This window comes from Bidens hawaiensis, unplaced genomic scaffold, assembly GCF_021521415.1.
Source record: "Bidens hawaiensis isolate Kalapana, Puna unplaced genomic scaffold, B.hawaiensis_p1.1 tig00008501_1, whole genome shotgun sequence".
Taxonomy (NCBI): Eukaryota; Viridiplantae; Streptophyta; class Magnoliopsida; order Asterales; family Asteraceae; genus Bidens; species Bidens hawaiensis.
In genome coordinates, this window is record NW_027491604.1 from 201,925 (window position 1) to 222,631 (window position 20,707).

Consider the following 20,707-nt stretch of genomic DNA (forward strand, 5'->3'; position numbering starts at 1 on the left):
AATCTTTCATTCTAACTTGTTCATATGTCTTACTAACACTTGATTATGGTGGTACAACATATATATAATATAATAACCCTTGTTACCTTTGGTAGTTACTTCTCCGATTCCGGTCGGTGAGGTTTCGGACCTTGTAAGGCAAGGCTTCATGGAGGACTTCGTGTCCTTGATATATATATATATATATATATATATATATATATATATATATAACTTGTTTATACATATTAATCTTGCTTAAATTTTGCTCATTTTAGTTTGTTTGTCGTATTTACAACTTCTCATGGTTATGGGTTCTAAGAGTCTAGGCTCGGTTTAACCGTAAATAACTCTAGACCGTAAACCGAACTTTTTTTACTAGTTTTTGCTAAATACTTGTTTTAAACATGCTTTATGTTAGATTTAAGTTTTTAAAATCATTATACAAGGTTCTTTAATATTTGGGCATGTGGAAACCATCAAGGAACTTATTGTGAGATGGAAACCGAACCAAACCAAACTTTCGTTTAAAGACTTTGTTGTTAACTTTTTGGTTGTAAAACTTAAGCATCATCATTTATAAATTATTACACAAGTCTTTGATATTTGGGCATGTGAAAACCATCTAGGAATTTATTGTGAGATGGAAACCGAACCAAACTGAACTAAACCGATTTTCACTCGCTTAAGACACACAAGTGTGTTTTTAACTATCAAGACTTGTATATTTATTTAAAAAATGATTTTAATTATTTTCTTAAGTACTTGGAAATGTTGGATCCAACTTGATCTCATAACAAAGTTTGGACCGACAAAATCGAACACTCGCTTAACGTGCGTTGTTAGTTCTAAAACAATAAAACTACATACTTGGTTAAGTCTTAACAAGTTTTATTGAGTTATCTCATAACATTCATTATTTTGGAAAGTTGACTTTGGGTTTGACCAATTATCAAGACCCGAACCAGCAACTCGAACACTCGTTAAAGACCCGTTTTAGTATCTTTATCCCAAAGGAACTTGCATCTTTGCATTTTTCTCACCTTATTACTTAACATAGGTTAAGTAAATATTAAGGTTAGATACTTTAACCCGGTTTCGAGTAAACTTACATTTTTAAAGGGTTACTATTATAAATTCTTAAATAGTTACATTTTAAACCTTGAACTTTAATTGTTTACCTTTTCACAACAATTATTTTATTTAAAAGTTTCCTAACCCAACCTTACTAATTCAAGGCTTTTACTTTTATATAGGATTTGCTCGTTAGACTCGTCCTTCCGTTTTCCCGTCTTTTACCGACCAAGTTTTATACTTCAATGTGAGTAGTTTCATTTCCCCGTTTTCCATATTTCGTTTTGGGGGTGATATTGCATACTTATTTCAATCTAAATGTTTTATACTTGAGTCGTAAACCACAAACTTTATTGTATACTTTACTTAAATAAATGCTCGATTTGGTGTTTTATGTTTACATGCCTATGTGCTTATGTGTTTACCGGTGTTGGTTGGTTGATTCATAAATCCGTGAACTATCTAGTATTCTCTTATAGCACGGTGCCGTTAATGTATTCTTATTAACAACCTCATGAAATCCGAATCTATTTGGTATTCTCTTATAGACGGTGCCGTTAATGTATTCTTATTAACAACCTCATATAAAAATCCTAAACCATATGGTATTCTCTTATGGCAGGTGTCGCTAATGTGTTAGCGATCTCATTATTATCCAAATTGTTGCTTTTATTTATTGTTTTGTATACAAGATTGTGGCATTTCTTATTATATACATATTGTTTAAAAACCATGAAATTGCTCACCAACCTTTGTGTTGACAAACTTTATTTTATGCAATGTTATATGTTTGACTTTTGTTGACTTGAGGACTTGACGAAAAACGTTACCAAGACTATTAGGATATTAGTAAAACGAACAATATAATTGTTTACTTATATTCAATTTGTTTGTATGAACGAGATGTGTTGTTTATTGATTTTATGAAATAAAATGAGTTGATTAAATATTGTCACTTTAATAGTGTCTTGTGTATTTGTCAAATCACGTTGCACCCCGGCATGTTCCGCCGCCTTTGGTCGGGGTGTGACAATTACCAGAAAACACCACCGGAAATTCCACAACCCGCTTAAAACCACCAGCGCCTTAATCACCGACCACTACGTCACCGGAAAAACTACCGTCATCCTGCCTTGTCCAACCGCTACTTTTCTTTAATTGCCAGAAATCACCGCCGCCCATCACACAATTCAATAATCCTGATTTGTTGAAAGTGAAACCGGAAACCACCACAAACTTTCAATAAATTGCAAGAAACCCACCACAAATCACCACCGTTCATTCAATTGATAATCAATACCAAAAAATTCGATTGCTCTGATACCAATTGTTGGCCCGATTTGATCTTTGCACAAGGAATTGATATGCATAATAGATGAACCGAGATATGAACAAACAAAAATTATTGATTGAACTTAAGTCTTGATTGAATGAATTAACGTTCTGATGTTGCCCCTATTTATACATCAAACATACATGATGATTGGTGATTTAGGGTTGCAACCATTCATAACACCGTAGGTACATATAAGACACATGTTTAACATTTGCAAACTTTACATATGTACATTATAACTCCTAGACTTTACAGACTTGTTTAAACATAACTTAAAAGTACTTTCAACTAATCACACTACGACCATTGCACTTCTTGATGAGGAGTGACTAATGCTACATTCAGTATGTTCATTTTCTTCTTATTTGATGAAGACGAGGAACTTTATGGTAGGGAGTAAGTTCGGAGACGGAACATCTAACCCTATGAACTTATAGACTTATGCACAATAGTTGTTGACATTTCCAGCTTTGCACATCCATACCTTCAACTGATTAATATAAGACAAACCCAACAAAATTAATAGATGTTGCAACTTGTACTAAAATTATACTTTTAACACATACCTAACAACACCTAGTGAGTGCACCCTATAGGAGCTTGAAACGTACATCTATCAATAATTTCTTGTGTTCTCTCAACCATCTATAGGCAAAATCTTGGCCCAAACAAATTCTTTTGTTATGCGTGGATTTCGACATCAAAACAACGAATCATGTTACAATTGTAGAATAAGAGTGTGAAGTGAACAAGTTTTAACAACTATAACTGTTAATCAAGCTGCTCAAACTACATCTCATGTTAACTTAAGAAGAAATACAAACTGTAGAAGTGCATAAGTTAACTGGAACTAGAGATGGAAAATACAGAAAGAATTAAGACGAGAAACTAGACTATGGCTCATAAGAGTATTCTTGGCCTAGGCTTTGATTCTCCATTGCTTATAACATGTGGTTAACTTGTTGGTCTTCTTCTAATTCTCAAACTGGGCAACTTGGTTAGGCCAATTTTGGTGTTATCTTCCAACCGGGCTTGGACCAGTGGTGTCCATAACAGGATGTACATTTTATGATAATAATCTACATACATTTGCTTTGGTCAAATGATAAATACACCCTTCACATTCAAGTTTCACATGCACTAATGATATAACTTGAAGGCTAACTGTTAAAACTCTTAAACTTATTTATATATTTATTTAGGATGTAGAGTTACTAGAATTGCATTTTTTATGTATAATATCCAATAACTATAATGAAACATTTAGATTTTAAATGGTGATATAAAAGACTTTTGTTGACACACAAGTTATTTATAGTTTTGATAACAATTTAGACGAAAAGAGCTCCATTTCTAGTCTTTCTTCACTAGCAATATTTTCAAATTCTTCAACATTTGTGACATCTCTTTTGTTTTTCATGTTTGATTTAACAAGAATGACAAAAATAAGTAAACGAAAAACCCTATAGGATGATGTGGATCTTGTAATATGAGCTATCAAATTATTATCAGAATAGGAATCAATTTCTGAGCCACGTTAAGCATGTTTGATATCAAGAACCAACTTATACTTGATGTGACAATTTCAAGTCATTTACATGTATGAGGGTTGATGCGTGCTATGTCTAACTGGTTAAGTGAGTTAGATGTTAGACAAAGTATTAATTAACAAGCAAACCAGAAAAAGCATAAGCCCCCTCTAATGTGAGTACGATACAATCTGATCCAAGAGTTAGCATATATAGTTCTACTTGGACCACATATGCATAGTGGAAAACGAGTTCGGAGAAGGATCAACGTAAAAAGAGCATAACTTGGGCTACTAGTGGAGTTATGAGCCTGTAAGTAGTAAACATAAAGGCGTTAACGAGCTGGATCAAATGCAAAACAGCCATAGGCAGTTTGCCCTTTTGTTAGAACCGAATTTTTATCATGTAGAGGTCGGTTTCAACACTAAATAGTTCTCCTGGAGTTAGTGAATTTTATTTTTAGTGGTAAAAAAAGTGTGAATATTGATTTCGTCAACTCAAAAGTCGACTTAATATAAAGACTAGTGGCATGTCCAGTTTAATAAATCTGGTCAAAGAAGAAAACACTTGACCAATGCATGATTTAAATAAGACAATGTAGTAACACATAATTTTACAACCAGGGGTGGTCAGAAGGCAGGGCAAGAAGGGCGACGGCCCAGCTCAATCCCTCCATGGGTCCGTGAATTTTAAAAACAAGTGTATATGTTTTTACTTGACCCTCGAAACTATCTTTGATATGGCTGTCAAAGTGAAGATAAAAGAGAAAGAGTAGATGTTTTAAAGAAAAATGAATTTTTTGGTGACCTTACCTAGTTCTCTGAGTTTAGAAGATGGTGTATTGATAAGAGAAAGAGAAGTGAACAAGAAGCTAGATAAAGTAATTAATGAAAGGTAGAGGTGGTGCAATCCTCTTTTACTATTTTGTAGTCATTCTATTCAAATGGATTTTTTGTTATTATTATTTAACTTTCTTTTTTTCTTCTTTTTTTCTAAACAATTTAATTTTTTTTTACCTGTTATACCCTATGCAAGTTAGACTAAAATCTACAACTATTTGGTCAACAATTTGGTTGAACTTCATACAACTTTTTAAACTATTTGGTTGAGTAGTTTGATTTTTTTTTATATTTTTTTGAACATTAAGTACTATTTTTTAAATGAAGTTAAACCCTTCTACATCATAAGCTTTCTTTTATATAATTATTACTATAATATATTCTTTAGACAATAATAAAAAAAAAACTTATCACACTCTTAACATCTTATTCTAATTGCTTATAACTTCTTAGAATTCGGGTTTTTATTTATATAGTTTTACCATCATTTTTAAATACACAATATTAAAAAATTTGGGGGAGAAACCTTTTTTAGAGACCTAGTTCCGTTCTCACCTCATGTCTTGGATTTTTGTGGCATTGGGACGGCCCTGTTTACAAGTAAAGAAAATAAAATTTATAAGGATCTGAATTTGCAACAAATTCACAAATATATATTTTTGAATAAAAAATGAACAAAATTCGGTTTGTCAAAATTGACATACATCCACTTAACCCTTTAAGTTACATAAAATAATTTTAGATAATTAAAGTTGCTAAAAGTTTACTATTTGAATCTGATGTATTATCTATATACAAGTTTGAGTTTGAAGATTATTTTTATACTTGATTAAATTTAGTATTTGAATTGTGAACAGTTCTTAGTGTTGGTATTTAATTAATTGTTATTTATCATTAAATACCCTACAGAGGGTGATTTTGTTTTGTTGATTATTTATAAATATTAGATTGTCAATAAACCTTTAAGGTTTTCGAAGTTTTATAAATTTTAATTAAGTTGGCTGTCATTTGACTGCTTTCTTTGATCTGCGTCATAATGTATTAATTCATGTCGTTTGTTTGTATATCGATCACTAAGTTATAAGATGCATGTAAGGTTGGTTCTTCCTTTTTAAATAGACTATTTACTAGAAATTGATATGCCTGATACCCTTTGATGATTGTAATGAATAAGGCCAGGTCAATATAGAAATAAATTAGTCAAAGGGGTAAAATACCGTAATAAATTTTAATAGAATAAGTTAAAATGTGTAAATATGTTATTTTACTGGTTAAAATTCTTATAATTATATATAATATTTTGAAGGTGGTTTGGCTATGATATTAAGGAAATTTATATGAATATACACGAAATTCTACCCAAAACGTACAAGATTGAGAAGGCGTTTATATTAAAACAAATATATAATTTTTACATATTGAAATAAGAAATTAGAAGGTATTTAATAAACAAGTACCTTTAGTCTTCTATGTGGATGCAGGGAATATGAGAGATGAGGGGCCAGTAGTGAGAGCCTCTTCCACTACATCTTTCTACTAGACTTGGGCATTGAGAGATGTACAAACTCAAAAGTGAAGGTAACAATGTCTTTGGTAGATGTATCATCTTTGGGCATCCATAAATGCCAAGATGTTGAAGGGAAGTAAGGTGTTGGATTCCCACTGAAAGTGTTTCTAGATCATCAAATTTTACCAAGCTAATTTGCGTGAGAGAAGAAGGGAAAAGGTCGGACAATTGACTGAAATTACTCACGCGGGGTTCTTCCCTTAACATTAAGTCAACAAGGGAACTGGGAAAACGAAAATTATATGCGCCCCACTCCGAGTTGGGCTTCTTCAACCCTCCTATTACAAGGGTAACCAAATTTGGAGGCCAGAACCCAAAGGAAAAGGAGTCATCCATACTTGGGCAATTTGTAATTACTAGTTTTTTTTAACAAAGTGAGATTCGAAAGAAGAGGAAATGATTCTAGACTTTCACAATATTGTATCGACAAAAGGATGAGATTTGATAGCTGAAGGTGTGGAAATGACTTAATACTTGGACAATATTTTATACTCAGTTGGGTTAGGTGAACAAAGTTACTCAACTGAATTATTGATTTCAAATTTCTCCAACCATAAATATTCACATATTCAAGCATTGGCATACTCGTGTTGTTGATCTTTTCCACTAGTTTATTACAGTGGGATATGTCAAGTGCCTTGAGCTTCTGGCCTCCTCCTCGTGTTGTTGGGAAGGATACATGTGTAATTGAATTACAACAACTGATCCTCAAACTCTCAATGTTAATGTTGTTTGGGCAACATAAACGCTTCATACTGTCACAACCTTTTACCTCCAACATCTTAAGAGATGATAAGAGGTTGTTTGCAACACCATTCTCCTCTTTTTCTCCTAAACTCACTAGATTAGCACATTCATCTACCATTAATTCCTTTAAATTTACAAGAACCTTACCTGCCTCTGCTTCTGATTCCCACAAGTATCTTATTTCATTGCACTCCTCAATTCTTACACGTTCAACTACTCCAAGATACTGCATAATGCCTCTCCAAACCTCATCAGTAAGCCCTGAAGTAGATTTTATTTCCACGTCTATGATGGATGAAACTGCTTGAACAAGACTTCTCAACACAACATCACCACATCTATTTATTTGTAAAACCCTTAGTGAAGGTGCTCCAATAAATGGAATATCAATTAAATTGGGGCAATTTTTTATATAAAGCTCTCGAAGGCTTGGAAACACTACATCTAAACTCTCGCTATTAGATGACCATACTTCCCAACCCGACATATCTTCGAATCGGAGAATTTCAAGTGAAGCAAACCCAACATCAACCCCCATAAAATCCAAACCTATGACTTTAACCTCATTCATACCTTGGATAAACAATGTCTTAAGTGAAGGAAGCTGCCCAAGTGGTGGTAGAGATGTACATTTTCTACAGCCAAGTATTGACACATGAACTAGCTCACGAAAAGAGGGATCCCCAACCCATTTTGAAAACTCGGTTCCACCATATGACACTATTGTAAGTTGTTTTAGCCTATCATCATTAGGCTTGAGCTCATTGAGAACCTCCTTTTCAAGTATGCCCCTTCAAGAACCATCATACATATCAACCCATTGCAACTCTAATTTAGTAATCCTTTTCAATGATAAGTTTGCTTCCCTTGCATGCATTGCACTTTGCACTTTGTGCAACCCTTCAATGGAAATTTCACCATGGAGATTCTTTAATCCTTTAAGCTCGGTTATTGAAAAACCATCGTCTCCTCCAATGATGATCTTTGTGAGAGTCTGTATGCTCCTCAACTCACCAATACCCAAGGGAATCTTCTCTAAAAGCGGAGTATCCCAAATGTCAAAATGTCGCAACTTCTTAAGCTTTAAGAAGCTTTTTGGCAACTTGGTTAGCATTCGACAACCAAAAATAATCAATGTTTGTAAATTATAAAGATTTCCAACATTCTCAGATAACTCTTTGATTTTAGTTCGAGATAAATTAAGATAACTTAGGAGCTTCAAATTATCAATAAACTCTGGTACCTCACTTATCTCAAAATGACTCAAACAAAGAACCCTTAATTGTCTCAACTCAGGAAGTAAGTTAACCAAAATCTTATTGGACAAGTAAGAGTACCCCAAACTATGATCAACCTCGACATAAACTGCTAACAGTCTTCTCAAGCTTTTGGCTCTTTTAAAAGCCTCAAACTTATGGTAACCTACATAATCCTCACGAATGAATGACATATAATGGTGTTTCACCAAACCATCCTCAACAATCTTTATCTGTTTGTCAAACCTTAAAAAATAATCTCCAGCAACAAATGTGGCCATTACGTGCATGTTGAAAAAAATGATCTTGATAACAATTTTTCAAAATATTCATGGCCTAATTGTTCTGGTGATTTGTTTGGAGATGATTGGTTTAAATAACCTTCTGCCATCCATTATAAAACCAATTCCTCCTTGTCAAACAAAAAGCCCTTAGGGAATAAAGAGCAGTATGCAAACAGGCGCTTTAAATCAGCAGAAAGATCATGGTAGCTTAGCCTAAGGGCTGGAACAATCTCATCACCATTTTCTAAATCCCATATCTCACTATTTAACACACCATCCCAATCTTCTCTATCTATTTTTGTCCTTAATAGCCTTCCAATTGCCTTTAAAGCCAAAGGCAAACCACCACACTTTTTCACAATACCCTCACCATGTCGTTTAAGTGTTGTGTGTGAGTTGAAGTTATCTACATATAATGCATGTAGAGCGAATAAAGACAAAGCGTCTTCATGCGACAAACTCTCAAGATGGTCTATATGATTAAAACCTATCTTTTTGAGTAATTGTTGCTTGCATGTTGTCATGAGGACCCTACTCCCAGGAGCCCCAAAATGAAACGGGCGTACTAGGTTTTCCCAATAGTCATAGTTTTCAATCCAGACATCATCGAGTACTCTTAGAAATCGTCTATTCTTAAGTTGCTCTGTAAGAGCAACTTGTAGCTGATTTATGTCATTAAATTGTGTGTTTACTCCGGCCACATATTGAAAGATGACTTCACTTATCTTAAATATATCAATCTCATCAGAAACACAAACCCATGCATTGAGTTCAAAGTGACCCTTCACTTGTGTATCATTGTACAAGATTCTAGCTAGAGTAGTCTTCCCTACCCTACCCAATCCAACTATAGGTACGATAATAAAGTTCTCTTTTGATGGCTCATCATGCAACAACTTATTGATTAATTTCTTTTTCTCACCTTCGCGTCCAACCACAATAGATTCTAGCAAAGAGGTTTCGCTTCTTCTACTAGTATTTTTTGGCCTTTTATCCTTTTTAATCAAACCTAGATGCCGTGTTCGTTTTTCTATATTTTGTAACTCCTTATTAATGCTATCTAACTTGGGAAGCTGTTGGATTTTATGGACATTTCGGGTCAAGTCAACGCGACCGACCCGAACGTGACTCGGACTGAGTTACACTGGGGGTGACGAGATAAAGGTCTATTTAAATGTTAATTAGGCCCGACACTATTAATTAGATGGACTTGATAATGGACTAGGCTTTGTTTTGTTAATTGGGCTTAAGCCCAATTGGTTAACTTGGATAAACCCTAATAATAATAGTATATATATATTAAGATATTATTATTTTAAGGATAACCAAAAAGAAAAACAAAGCAACCCTAGCTGCCATTAAAACTGGCGCCGTTTTCCGGCCACCGGTTTTCCGGCGAGAATTATCCGGCCACTGTAAGCACCAAACAGCCACTATTCATCGTCCTTTAATCACCACAAACACCACCGTAGCTCCTTATAGCTCCGGCGATGTCAAGAAACCGCTCACACGTTTTTCCGGCGACCTGGTTCGTCTTCTCCGGCGAGTCACGTTTTTCCGGCGAACTCTGTTTCGGTGATTTAAGGTTGCTGCTGCTTGCTGTCAAGGTTCACCGCTGTCCGCCGTGTCTTGTAGCTGTTGGATATGAGTTCAATACTTTCTGCCGCCGTCCATTTCATCTACCGGAATCCGCCGCCGCCGCCTTCCGCCGCCGCCGCCGGATCTTCATCGGGTGTCAACTGTGTCATCTAGTTCTTCTTGTTAACCCCTCGGTGTCTTCCCGGTTCTTGTAACCGAGGTATATCGACAAACACCCTATGGTTGTTTACTTTATGTTAATCGTACTCGTATCGTTTGTAATCAGATCCGGGTTCGGGTTTCGGTTTTTGGTTCGTTTTAACTCGTTAATATCCGCTGCGTTTTGTTGTTCGTTTACATACATATATTAATATTGATTAATATTTATCGAAACGAAACTTATAACTGAAACGGGTTCAAAATAGTTTAACCGTTTAGTCTCGAACCACCGTTGAAACCCAACAGAAGCAATCTAAGACTCAGTGAGAAACTTATGCAGCAAGTTGGGAGTATCTTTCTTACCTTGGTGGTTGGTGCTCCTGATTCTTGGGTCAGCTCACCATGCATTGCTTCGGTAGCCACGTCATCAAGTACGTCATCGATATCATAAGCCAAATGTTGGAGATCATTCAGCCATTGTTTAACAGATTCATCCTTTATTTACTTGTCAGAAGCATCATTAAGCACAGCTTGGATCTGGGACAATTCTCTCCCCAAATTCTTCAGCTCAGAGTGAATTCCCTGAGCGCGAGCATATCTCTTGAAGGCTTCATCGGCTAGCTTCACAAAAATGACTTTGATGAGTTCAGCAACAGGTTCTGCCATTGTGTGTAGCAATTGACTTATGTTGGGAACTCGGTTTAGGTGTGCACATAAACCACGATTGCAACCATTTATTGTAGTGATTTTGGGATTTTTTGGTCAAAGTTCTGGCCGGCAGCTATTCTAGAAGTAGTAGGTAGTTAAATAATTGTGTATTTGAAACTATCAATAGTTGTCTAATGGATTCCAGCAAAATACAGTTAAGTATTTACGATTCAACTCTTTAGAAATAATTTTTTAGTAGACAGTTGGTAAACAAAATTATCTAAAAGGGTATAATATGATGTCTTCCTCTATTAGTCAACTCTTTGTTAATTAATTTTCCTTCAAATATGCATCTATTTTATTATGAGACTATATGACACTAACGCATGTGAAAGCCTATCATGACCTAGTTGCGAACCACCAATTGTATTAAGGTGTGCATGACTTTGTTTGGTGCGGTTTTGAGCCCCAGCCGAAACCGAAAGTTTTTGTTATGAAATTTCTAAATGTGTCGGTTTTACTTAATCAGTTATTCGCAATGGTTGATTAACCAAACCTTTACTTTCTTTTTCAACCCACTTAACTAGACAAAAAAAAAGGTTACAATTTTTCTTTAAGAAAACCCATTTGTGTTAAGAGAGTTAGATCACTAAGCAAATTGAAACTCATCAGTACCACCGTCTACAGTGTTGGACGTAATTTCGGATTCCAAGTCACAAGTTAGTGAACATGAGAGACCAATAATGACAAGTCGGTCATAGTTGGTTATGTATCTGAATTTTCATGTACTTATAATAGGTAATGTATTGGCTAACAAGTTATTAGAGTAGTCAATATAAACCAAGACATGGTTAGGCATTAAAGAACATATGAGATGCAACCAAGTTAAGGTTCATCTAGACTCTAGAGACACGCACGAGATGTAACGAGTTAGGGTTCATCCAGATGCAACTAAGTTAGAGTTCATCAAGAGTCAACCAAGTTAGGGTTTGCGATACTGTAATCAGTCTTTTGACTTATATTTTTTGATTATTATAAACGAGAGTCGGTCTTTATATTTCTTTTTTATTTATCGACTGGAACTTGATACACCATCCCGGTAGCGACGGTACTGAGCCGGCCAATTTACTCTTTCACGGATTTGTGAACCTTTTTAGGGTTCGTACACTTATTTTGAAATTTAATTTCAGTGAAATGTGTGTAGGATTCCATCCAAACCGAGACTTTGGATCTCCCTTTAGGAGCCCATATGCAAATTGGATAGAAACAAATAAATCGGGTGTCTCAGAAACATGTAGCTTGATCGGTTGTGTAGCAGAATACAACTTCGATGAAAGACCTCGACACAATGACTCGGTTGTTAGATTCGAAGCACGAAAAGTCCATTTACTTGAGCTACTTTTGTTTGATTCCAATTAGAGTCCTACGTGAAAACAACCTAGCATTTCGGTTGACCTGAAAAAGTGATGATTTTTTTTCTTGAACAGATTATGTAAAAAAATGATGGTTAGAAAAGCTAACCAATCATCACAAAAACAAAGTACATGAAAACAAGTGGGTTTTGAATCCACTCGGTACAAGAGAGTTTAAAATTTTTATTTCTTTTAAGAATCGATAAACACGAGAAGTGTAGGATAGAATCATAAATTAATGGGACTTCATACTTTTGGCTTTAGATATTGCTTTGTTCCGAGTCTTCCAGAAAACTCACCAAGAAGAAAAATATATGATTCCTTCACCATTAATTTCTTCTTTTTTATTAAGTGATGCTGATCTAGCCAAACGTGGATTTCATTCGGGATCATTAAGCGCAGGTAGGCTAATTGTAACCATGCAAGAACAGACTTCCAAGTTCCAGATGAGACTTCAAAATGGTTAAATAAATAATAAGCAGTTTCTGGTTCTCTTGAGGCACATTAAGAACGGGACATCCAAATCTTTATTTGATAGGTTTATCCTAGCAGCTAACTTATACAAGAGTAGCCAAAAAAATAATATTTACTTTGAAGCACCTTTTTTACCGTTGAATTCCTAATCTATTTGATCACAAACTAGTTTTGATCTTTAAATTCCCATTTGCACGAATCATTTTACTTTGACCAACAATGTTGATCGAGCATATCTCGAAGGGATAAAAATTGAGCCCTCCATAACCCCACATCTAAGAGGGCGTCTCCAATCCTACATCCAAGTTTGCGCTTGTTTTCTTATAAGGTAATTTTTTATTGTTTTCTAGAGCAAGCAATCTTGGATAGGTTGTATGTATCATTTCCAATCGATGAAGCCCGAAATTAGTTGAGTCTCCCACGCTCGCCGACTTCTTCATTGCTGAAATACGGACCAAGTTTCTATCGTTTAAGAAATTGATACTTTTCACAATTCAATTCCACACACATTTGCTTTTTCGGCCTTCTCTGTAACGAAAACATCAAAACTATTGCCATTGTCAAAATAGATGGAATAAATGATTTAGCATTGAGAACTAGGTCTCATTTGAATATTTGATCCATCTTCTTCTTATTTTCATTCACACCTAGAACTTTGCCCTTATCCCCTCAAGAACCGTGTTAACTTTCTTTGGTGACTAAAAACGAGAAAGATAGTAATTTGAAACCTAACCTTGTACCAAAGTCAGTAAAGTCACTATTCCACCGATGAATAAAAGGTTCGAATTCCAATAAGCCGATTTTTGTTTAAAATTTTGGATTATATTTGATATTCTTTCTCCAACCGGAATGCCTATGTAGCATAAAGGAAAAGCTCTCTGAATACATCCTATGTAGTCCACCGTAGTTTGAACCTCATTTGCTTTAACACCAACTCAAACCTAATTCAGCTACAAACCTAAAATGAAAAAGAACCAATTAAGAGCACCGAGGATATTTTAAATATTTTCCCCATATCACTTTCCAAGGACCACCACGTCATCAGCATAGAAAAGGTGGGATTGTTGAGTTTAAACGGTGGTTCGGAACAAAAACGGACAAACTTTTAACCCATTTTAGTTAATAATTTCGTTTAACAATTATTAATCAATATTAATATACAAAGATATGAACGAACTATAAAAACGCAGCGGATAGATTAAAGATTAACACGAAACAAAAACCGAAACCCAAAACCCGGATCCGATTACAACGTTACACGAGCACGATAAAATATAATAAACAACCATAGTTAAGTTTATCGATATACCTCGGTTATACACAAACCGGGAAGACACCGAGAGCTTAACGAAAAGAGCTAGAAGATACGACACAATCAAATGAATCCAAGCAAATCCGGCAACGGCGGCGGCGGTGGAGGATTCCGGCGATAATCTGCTGCGGCAGCTCAAATATTCCAGAAACACAGCTCCGACAGCTGCCGAGTACAAACAGGTGGCCGAAAAAGTGTTTGGATGGCTGAGATGGTTATCCGGTGGCCGGAAAACAACCGCCGGAAAAGCGGGTTTATCGGAGAACAACCGCAGATGGATAGAAAGAGGCAGGGAGCAACACTAGAGGTTAATAATGGACTGTAGTGGTGGTATGAAACTTCTAATAGCCGGAGAAGATGATTTGGACGAAATTCCGGTGGCCGGAATTGGTCGCCGGAAAACCGACTGCCGGAATGCGGCGCCAGAATGGAGGTGGCTGTTAGGGTTTGTTGTTTTTAAGGTGTTCCCTTATAATAATAACATCTTATACTATATATAGTAATATTATTAGGGTTTAATCAAATTAAACCAATTGGGCTTGAGCCCAATTAAATAAACAAAGCCTTTATCCATCATCCGGTCCATCTAATTGATTGTGTCGGGCCCAATTAACATTTAAGTGGGTTTATATTTCGTTACCCTCGGTGTAACCCATACCGGGTCATATTCGGGTCGGTCCGCGTTGACTTGACCCGAACCGACCATTAAATCCAACAGTCTCCCACTTGGACGGATTTGGGTCAAGCATCAAAACGCTAACAACTAGAGGCGTTCTAGCTACACATAGCTGTCCCCAATTAAATATGACATTTTTAAATCCATAACCAAAGTATCTTGGAATACCTTATTGCAAGATAATGAATTTATAGTAATCGTTGTCATCTATCCTTTCTGTATAAGACACCAATTGAACAATGAGACATGGATCAAATCAATCTCATACAGTGTTCAATCATTGTAGTTCTCGATATGGAGTTAAAGTGGTCCAATCAAACACACAGTATGTTTGGGTGAGGCCTCACACTTTACTAGTTTGAATCAACGAGGGCGCCAATATGTCTAACTGTTACATTTTAATGTAAGAGTACAGAATCACATCTTGACTACATACAACTCCCACTGAACTCCAGAACATTCCCAATCAATGCCTTTATGGCTGGCAGTTACGCAACAACGGTTAACATGATCAAAGAATATTCCTCGGTAAACGAAAGTTCTAATATGTATCTCAGGTCTAAGGATACTAAATGAGCATACTATTATCAAATCATCTTATGATCAAGATCCATGAAGATTATTTGATGCGAGTTACATCCAACGTCATTCATAATGAGGTCTATGAGTTTGGAAGTCAACTGCTTGAGTCCAAAGTCAGAATAGTCTTATTTCAGAATCGTTCCCATGAGTCTGATCGACTACAGATAATTTAGAATACAATATTCACGGATTAAACGTATTAAAATGAACACAGTTGTATTATTCAACGTTTGCATTTAACCATTAAATCAAAAGTGAACAGAGAAGTACAACTGATTAAACGTTCATACATCCAAATACTAAATCAAAATAAGTCACTAGCAAGTCTAAGCCCGATAGCATCTCTATGCTGATCATGCTTGTCCTGAGTCATCGGCTTAGTGAATGGGTCGGCTAGATTTTGATCTGTGTCTACTTTGCTTATCATGATGTCACCTCGTTCCAAAATTTCTCGAATAAGATGGAACTTCCTTAGAATGTGCTTGGTTCTGTGATGAGACCTTGGCTCTTTGGCTTGAGTAATAGCACCTGTGTTACCACAGAATATCTCGATTGGTTTGCGAATACTCGGAACCACATCGAGATCGGTGATGAACTTCTTCATCCAAGCAGCCTCTTTAGCAGCATCTGATGCAACTATATATTCTTCTTGGAGCTCTTCCAATAAATAGCTCCTCCATTGAGAGTGAAAACGAAACCTGATTGTGAGCGAGAATCATCTCGGTCAGTCTGGAAGCTAGAATCAGTGTAACACCTTACAGTGAGCTCCACTTCCACTCCCCCAAACACCAAGAACATGTCTTTGGTCCTATTCAAGTACCTTAGAATGTTCTTCACAGCAGTCCAATGGGCAATGCCAGGACTCTGTTGAAAACGACTGGTCATGCTCAAGGCATACGATACGTCAGGTCTAGCACACAACATAGCATACATGATAGAGCCAACCGCAGAAGCATATGGAACTGCTTGCATATGTTTAGATTCAATGTCCGTTGCCGGAGATTGCGATTTGCTCAACACGGTTCCCTTAGTCATTGGAACAGCTCCTTTCTTGGAGTTTTCCATTGAGAAGCGTGCCATTACTTTGTCTATGTAAGTACTTTGACTTAGCCCTAGAATCCACTTAGATCTATCTTTATAGATCTTTATTCTCAGAATATACGCGGCTTCTCCAAGATCTTTCATTGTAAAACAAGATTCCAACCAGTGCTTAACTTCCTTAAGCATAGGAATGTTGTTTCCAATGATTAGTATATCATCCACATACAAGATTAGGAATGATATAGTGCTCCAACTAGCCTTTTTGTAAACACAAGGTTCATCTTCATTTTTGACAAAACCAAACTCTTTGATTTTCTCATCAAAGTGAAGATTCCAACTACGAGATGCTTGCTTAAGTCCATAAATGGACTTGTTCAATTTGCAAACCCTATTAGGATATATTGGATCGACAAAACCTTCAGGCTGAACCATATAGACATCTTCAGAAAGATGTCCATTAAGGAAAGCGGTTTTGACATCCATTTTCCATATCTCATAGTCATAGTATGCAGCAATGGCAAGTAATATCCTTATTGATTTAGTCATAGCAACGGGCGAGAAGGTTTCATCATAGTCAACACCTTGAGTTTGAGTAAAACCTTTCGAAACTAGCCGTGCCTTATAGATTTGCACATTTCCATGCATGTCGGTTTTTCTCTTGAAAATCCATTTGCTCCCTACTGCCCGACTATCGGGGGGTAGCTCAACCAAATTCCAAACTTGGTTATCATGCATGGATTGCATCTCGGCGTTCATGGCATCTTTCCATTTCTTAGATTCCGGATCCAAGATAGCAGATTTTTAGTTAGTAGGCTCGTCGCCAGACTCGGCTACTAATAATACTTCGGGACCATCTAGATGCCATAGGTATTGATATGTGCTGCGCGTGGCTTGTATAAAATATGATAGATTGGATATTTAGCTTTTGCCCAAGATCGTGTTTTAAATTTATAAAAGTGATTTCTACAAAGACTAAACACACACAAATTAGGCAAGTGTACCTATCGTATATGTATAATAGTATTGGTAAGAACCAAGTATCGATCCGTGGACACAAATGTTTCTAATGATAAATCGTTGTTTTACTTTAATCGAAGGTTTTAGTCATTTTGGGGTTAATTTTTGAACTTTTAATAAAATATAAATACTTATATATAATATATAGGTGACCAAGACAAGAAATTCTAACGAGTTGTTCAATTATGCGAAGGTTACCATCTAAGATCAAGAATCCACTCCATTTTAACATTGATAATTAATTTTAGACATGTGATAAACTTGCCGTAGCAATATATGATAGATAGCTCCTTAAATCTTAAGTGATCATCTTTGGCACTAAGGAGATAGTATGCGCATTTTAAAGTCCACCCTTTCCTAATCTCATACCATCTCAATGATGTCAATTTAAGTTGGCAAGTAGTTTCGTAAAGTAGAAAGATTAGGATTGACTTCGATTTCTCAAATACCAATTCTAACAACTTCGGGTGGTTGTAGTTCATCACAGGACCTCCCATTGTTTGATTTATGTAGGTTATAATTACACATTCCGTTAATATATGGTTTCTTTAACTAATTTGATATCCTAAGCAAAGCCATTTTCGGATTACCAAGGGTTAGAAAAATACACCATAACTTATATCTCATCATTTCTAAGTACAATATAACGATCCATGTTTCGATAATGTATCAAAGTATTTCTATCTTTCAAGAACATGAATCGATCATGAATGACTGCCATTGAAATTGACAACCACCAACTTTGAATTAGTGATTTAAGAAGGTGAAACATTTCTCATCAAAAGATAATTGTAATATAACCATGTACTTTACTAGACTACATCACATGTCTTGATTAATTATCAAGTAAAACAAAGCTTTTTCATAGATTTTAGATGGTAAAAGGAGTTTAGCTCATAATGAGCATAATGATAAACATTAAGATGATTGATAATAACAAATACATGATTAAACTTGGAACAATCTAACCAAATGTAGATGAATCTTTCTTCTTAATGATGGTAATGATGGTTGATGATGATGATTAGTGGTGATGACCTCCAAACCTTCAAACTCTTCACTAGATCTTCAAAGTGAGGGTTAGTGTGTGTTTTTATAAGTGAAAACCAGAGAGAATTCCTTTCAAGGCACACCAAATGAGTGCCACATGAGCCATTATTTATAGGTAATCTGGATGGTGAGGCACGGCCCCGTGCTTGATGAGCACGCCCCCGTGCATTTTTATGACATGTGCCAGATTTGTTTTGTCTTTTCTGTGAGATGGCAACGACCCTGTGGTTGGTAGGCATGACCCCGTGTTTTATAGTGACATGTGCTCAATTCTTTTTTGTCTTTTCTGTATTCTCGTCACGGCCCCGTGCTTGATGAGCACGACCCCGTGCTTTTGATTCCAGATTTTGTCTTTTCTTGTTTTAGAAGCATGGGGGCGTGTTTCTTGAGGCATGGGGGCGTGTTTCTTTGTTTTCTTGTGTTTTCTTCTGTTTTTCTTTGTCTTTTTGCTTGTTTCTTCGTTTGGGGCTTGGTTTCACCTGAAATTATGTTTTATTATGATAAGTAGTCTTTTATGCTATTTTTTTAGATAGAAATTGCAGTTTTTAGAGATTATTTGATGCCGAAAAGATGTATATTTCTTTGTACATCAAACATCCCCACACTTGAACATTGCTTGTCCTCAAGCAATCTTCTTATAAATATCCTCTAAAAACAGCAAATCTAGATTATAGCTATTCCTTAAGTGAGCTCCAAGAAGATGAAACAAAATAACCAATCTTTATGTTAGTGATAAATAAGAAAGAACTTTTGTTTTTATGAGCTTCCATTTATGCAAAACGTCACGTTCTTGCAATGTTCACTCACACTCGGTTTTATATCTGATCATACTTGTGATGTATGTATGTGAACACTCTTTAGCCAAAATGCAAACTGTGATAAATTAGCTTGTAACAAGTTCAAATCTCCACCTTTTGAAGGGTTGCATATATCAGAAGGTAAAAAGGGGTTTTGGTTTAGTGTGAGTAGGAATTGGTATTTTGTGGCGGTTGAAGGGTTAATTGTAAATACAACTTCCACTGATTGTCGGGAGTTTTTGAGATGTCTTCAATGGTTAGCTCCTTTAAACCGAGTTGTTTTTATTTTTTTATTTTTTTTATATACCTAATGACTCTTTTAAGGTCAGATCGTCAAGACCAGTTTTATCGAGGATGTGGATCAATTCTTCCTCAATCCTGTTCTGAATATAACTTCCAACTCTAACGGATCGTTCGGCTTTGAGCCTAATAGCCTCCACCCTCATTAGTTCGGTATATTCATGCTGAGACTGAGTTTTACTTTTCTATATCTTCCTTCGTGGTACCAGTTTCCGCAACCTAAGCATCGTTCATATCTTTTTGCTCTTCTCTTCATTGCGTTTTTGGAGATTCCACATAATGGTGGCCTTTGTTCGTTTTGGCGCCACTTTTTTCTCACCTCATTGCTAATGAGAAAGATTCTCTCCCTAAGTTCTGGAGGCAACCTAGGTTTTGCGAAGTGTATGCAGCAAAGGAAATTGAAATCGAAAGAATGCATTTCCAGTTCTTTAGGGTCTACCGGTAAAAGACCAGTGTTGTATTTTACCGGTGAAAATGGATAAAGTGATCAGGTTTTGTAATTTGATAATGGGTTTGATGGAATATTACCTTCTTCCTTATACAACGCTTCGTGCGGTCTTGAAATGAATAATTGTGACAAGTTCTAAATCACACGAAACATATGACTCACTCAAAGCTTCCGAAAAAATATTTATATGGCATGAGGTTTATCTCACAATAACGGAGGAATTGGGTATTAACTCCATATTTTGCATAAACTTATCCTCAATATTACAAAACTTCTTCTTACTTTTTCACTTTTATGTAATGATTGGTTATTTGCAAAAAATTTTCTTGGATTTCTCTTTAGGTTTTAGAATAATATTTGTTTGCTGCAAAAAATATTTATTGTTTTAGAGAATTTTTATAATTAATTGGACAAACAATTGGGCAAGTAATTCCCCTCCCCACACTTGAATCTCACATTGTCCTCAATGTGACAAGATTCGTGAAAATATAAAAAATCTAATTGAGTATTATGGGTTAAAATGGAGAGTTACTTCCCTACGGGTTAATGAAATTTCGACAGAGCATCCCCTGTTTTTCGTTCGTTTTCCTGTTCTTGTACCT

General features: G+C 35.7%; 1 pseudogene; it reads right to left on the minus strand.

Moving 5' to 3' along the window:
* Window positions 1-6,093: 6,093 nt before the first annotated feature.
* Window positions 6,094-12,468, minus strand: LOC143529133 (putative disease resistance RPP13-like protein 1; annotated as a pseudogene).
* Between the last annotated feature and the right edge of the window lie 8,239 nt (window positions 12,469-20,707).